The sequence below is a fragment of the Chelmon rostratus genome, chromosome 7, assembly GCF_017976325.1.
Source record: "Chelmon rostratus isolate fCheRos1 chromosome 7, fCheRos1.pri, whole genome shotgun sequence".
In the NCBI taxonomy this organism is placed as follows: Eukaryota; Metazoa; Chordata; class Actinopteri; order Chaetodontiformes; family Chaetodontidae; genus Chelmon; species Chelmon rostratus.
The window spans coordinates 767880-772989 of record NC_055664.1 but is presented as its reverse complement, the minus strand read 5'-3'; positions in this window follow the sequence as shown (position 1 = coordinate 772989).

The window sequence follows — 5110 nt, the reverse complement described above, 5'->3', positions numbered from 1 at the left end:
GCTGCGGATGCGACCCTATTTGCCGAGGCTGTCAGGAGGAATGGAGCCTGACAGCCTCCTCGCTGTCTGTGCGCCGACGATGCTGGAGCGAGCGACGCTTCCGGTGCCAAGTTCTGCCTGCCTTCAGAGAAGTGCATGCAACCTACGGGAGCGCGCACAGAGAACGTCGTGATGATTTCTACGACGTATTCTTCAGAAACGTTCTAATTTTGTTCTCATCGTAAATAATTTATAAACGTTTATAGTCATCGGTGTTTTATTCGACTGAGAAGAAGCAGCAATTCCTGGATACGGTCTGATTTTTTTTGTCAATATTTCTGATGGTGAATTTGATGTTTTTAAATGTTTGTCAATGTTTTTTTTGTTAATTGCCAAATTTTATTTTCAATGCTGAAATTTAATATTATTGTTCTAGTTGCACAGACTTGCAAACACAGCATGTTAGCAAACATGCAAATAAATATCAGCATGTGAATAGGTTACTGTGCAAGTAGGCCTGTGTTTTCAAACCTTTCGTTGGCTACTTTTAAAGCATATCTAACTATTCAACAGAGATGTTCATTACTTAAAACACTATTCGTAATTACACCATGTCTTAATAGAGACCAAATTCTATGATTAGGCTTATCGATTTCACTGCCCATTATCACCAAGAGTGTATTTTTATCAACCAATCACGCCTTTTAAAAGTATGCGCTGTAACAATGAGGTCAATCACCCCCCCTCACTAAGGTGCAAGCTTTGGTCCCTTCCTTGCTCAGAGTTTCTCCAAGAATTTTCCAGAATCACTCCTATACTAGTTACTACTTTCTGCTCTCCAACAGAGCAGACTCTTTTCCCACCTTCTCCTTGGTTTGCTTACAATCTTTTGCTGATATCCTTGTTTTTCTCCGCCAAACATTTTGGAAAGTGGATCCTGAATACTTATACATGATGGAGGCTTACTTTAATGAAAGGAACATAAGGCTACTGCCATATTTCCCATCACTTTTATTATTTCTCGGTACTGTGCGATTGTGACCCCCAAACAACACATAACTTTTGTCTTTGTCTGTGACTGGAAACCTGGGATCAGGACAGAGAGAATATGGCAAAATCTGTGAGCTGCACAGCTTGAAAAGAAGATTGAAACGTTGTGTGAAATACATGAGAATGAGCAATTCATTGACTCTGTAGCAGCCTCTATACATACTGTAATCCCAAACAGTTGTACTAGCTCATAACTAATAAGGTCGTAACAATCAAATGTCATTATGCAGTTGACCAAACTACAAAGAGTTGAGCTCTGTTAAGATTTATACCACTTTAATTGAATAGGGCTTAATGTTTTTTACAGCTAATTTGTGTGCAACACTCAAAAGGTTTAGGAACCATGCAGTAGTGTCATGACGTTCTGGTGGGTGGATCTCCCTCAGGTAAACTGAGTCGGCCATCTTGAATTTGCCTTGATGCGGAGTTTCAAATCTGAAGTTTACGCGAGCTGGTGAGGATGTGGAATACAGTTAAATTTGTTTTTATTTGTTTGTTCTGAACACTTTTATCCCCCCACTTCAAACCACCACCACCTCAGTTTTCATCATGCCATGACATATCTTTGCCATTCACGGTAAACAAAGTATAGGTTTTATTATTTTAATTTCCTTTAGATAACGTAAAGTAGAAATGACATAAATGAAAAGGTAAGTATAAAGCCTTCCACTAAACAAAAGGTATGCTAACAGATAGGTGTGAAACTAACATAAGATATTAGCAAAATAGTTTAAACATGCAACTTAGTTGCAGTCGAACTGCAAAGTGCTAAGTGAAAGTAATGTCACTTCTAGACATCATTAGCATGATTTGTATCCTTGAGGGGCTAAACTCATTCTTATATTATTTGTGTTTTGTAGTCAGCAGATGGTGTAGACCTCACAGACACTCCAGTGGCTCTCTTGACAGTTGTGTTAAGTGACACTACAGATGGGCCCCCTTCAGCCCTGAGAGCATCTGTATTGCCGTGGAGGATGAAATACTTGTGAGTGGTCCCACAAATCTGGCTGAGTCATTTCTCCTGCTCTTTGGGTACATTTATGTACTAGGCCTACAGTACCCAAAGAATCTCGAGCCTACATTCACATTTATCCAAAAATTTGTAATGTGTCTTGAGGACAACAAACCTATGAAAGTGCGTCTACTGACACTGAAGAATTATTTGTTCAATGAGTGAATCACTTAGAATGGACTTTTTGTTGAGCTGAGTACTGAGGAAGTTTTTTGCTTCTTTCCCCCTCTTTACAAATGTAATCATTTGCCTCTTCTACCTCAGATTTAAGATGTGCCCCAGATTATGAGTTGAAAAATATTGAAAGTTATGAGTGTATTTCCCACATTATGAGTTGAAAAATACAAAAAATTTTGAGTGAATTACTCCCCAATTATAAGTTGTGAAATATCAATATTTATAAGATAATATTGAGATATTTTAAGGCAACTGCAAATGTAATTTGTATTTTATGTAAACTTAAAACATTTAAAAACATCACTAAAATATTTTTGTGTAATCTGTTACAAAATAATTTTTGAGTTCAATGAACTTATTAGGGTTTACAGTGCATATTGCTTTCCATATGACAAGGCAAGGGCCAGAAATAATACTGGTAAATCCACACCTCATAAGCAAGTCACCATTCTGACTGGGGACTCTATATCCAGGCTTGTAAGAATGGCAAAGACTGAAAATCTCACCATAAATGACACATCTGTCAGAAAGTTAACAAAGCTGCAGCTAGGAATCTTCTCTACACATCCTGTGACTGAAAGATTATTATTCATGGTGGATCTTTTGACATTCTGCGACAAAAAACTTGCTCTGAGGTAATGAAAAAAGCCTCTTGCACGCTGGGGAAACTGATCAACTGTCAGTCAAAAACATGTATTCATATTGGGCCCCATTCCAACCTTGGGCAAAGGAATTGAATCGTCCATAAAATAAGGTAAGATCAACTTTATCGATCCCCAGCTGGGGAAATTTGGTGTTACAGGCAGCATCAGTAGAAATAGCAATAGCAAAGGCAATGGAAAATACAAAATACAAAATAAGAAGAACATTTCATACAAAAGACTATAAAAAATATATTGCAAATCAAAAATATTGAGAAATATTGAAAAAGGAGGAGGCAAAAAATTGCGCACGGTTGTTATGGATAAGTTAAGTACAGTATTTTCTCTATTGCACAGTAGATGGATTTATATGTGTGTCATGTGGAAATAAAATAAATATATATATGCGTAGGTGTAGTAATATTGCACGGGTTATAGCGTGTATGAGATAGATAGATGTTTTACAGTAGTGCAGAGAAAAAACAGGGTACACCCCATTTCTGTTAATTGCATCCACGTGTCCCTCACTTGCGCAAGAAGAGAAGAAACGAGGAAATATTTTTTCAGAGAATTGAGACGTCTTTTCCTCTGAAGCATCACGTGAAGCAACGTCTGTTCCTGATGACGTGACACAGCTGGATCTGCTGCATTTACCGTTATATTCACACCCCCACCTCCCCCCGCCCTAAATACTCCGTTTACTCACATTCACTTAGATAGAAAAACTCTCCAGTACTAGCAAATAAGTATGAAACACTTTAATTAACGCACATGAGAATTATTGAGTTTATTTTTGGCTGGATGCCTCTTCCCAGTGAACAGGTGGTCATTTTCTGACCTGAACTTTATCAGCCTCGCTGTGCCGTCTTTACCTGTTCAATGAGACAGACTTCAGAGCCATCACTGAAGGAAAACCGACAAGCCATGAAACACATTATTTCACTCAGATAACACAGAGAACAAGTGACGAGAGGCCGATGTGTTTGGTTTATATATCAGTGACAGTTCTGGAAACATAATGTGGCCACATGAAGGCTTGAAATCATAACATCAAAGTTACCGACACGTGAAGTTTGATAAATAACAGAGTGCTGTCGTCTATATGATCAAACACGTTCCACACATGCTAGGCGGCTGCTGTTAGTGAGATTTTTTAACATAACTAAACAGGTTGTGGATTAAATAAATTTAAATAAAATGTGACGGATTCTCATGTTCATGTATTATTGCTCATCTGAATTCAAGCTGTTCATTGCAGGATACTTACACTTGTGCAGTTTCTCCGCCACCTCGTTTAAATGTGCTAGCTGTGGGGGCGGAGTCTTCATACCGTTCAGTTGAAAGACTTCTGAGAAAGATGCACTCATGTATTCTATCTCATGGCTCCTCCGAGATTACTCCTCGCTCCTCTGAGCCGCATTATGCCCTTTGCAAGGAGCGAGGAGCGAGGACATGACAATTAAGAGAAATGAGATGCACCCAGTGACACAGTGCAACATTATACAATGCCTGAGTTGAATAACCTGACAGCTGTTGGAATGAAGGACCTGCATTAGCGTTCCTTCTTGCAGAGTGGATGCAGCAGTCTGTTGCTGAAGGAGCTGCTGAGGGCCCCCACTGTGTAATGCCGGGGGGTGAGTGGTGTTGTCAGTGATAGATGTCAGCTTGGCTAACATCCTCCTCTCGGCTACGTCCTCAATGGTGTCCAGAGGACAGAACCAGCTCTCCTGACCAGTCCGTTCAGTCAGCAGACCACTGCATAGAAGATTGCAGATGCAACCACAGAGTCATTAAAAGTTTTTAATATTATCCTACATACTCCAAAGGACCTCAGTCTTCTCAGCAGATGGAGTGGACTTTGGTCCTACCTGTATACCCAGGTATTTGTACTCCTCCAAGATCTCAATGTTCAAACCCTGGATGGCACACCGGTGTAGTCTGTGGTGCTTCCTGTGGAAGTCAATCATCACCTCCTTGGTCTTGCTGGCATTGATGTGCAGGTGGTTAAGTCGACACCAGTAGACAAAATTAGTGACGACACATCCGACAATGGCTGTATCATCAGAGAACTCTGGAGGTGGCAGCCAGCTGTGTTGTCTCTGAAGTCAGATGTGTAGAGAGTGAAGAGGAAAGGCGAGACCACCGTACCCTGCGGAGCCCCGGTGCTGCAAACTGTCATATCTGACACACAGTCACGAAGCCTCACATACTGTGGTGTGTTGGTGAGGTAGTTGATGGTCCATGCAGTCAG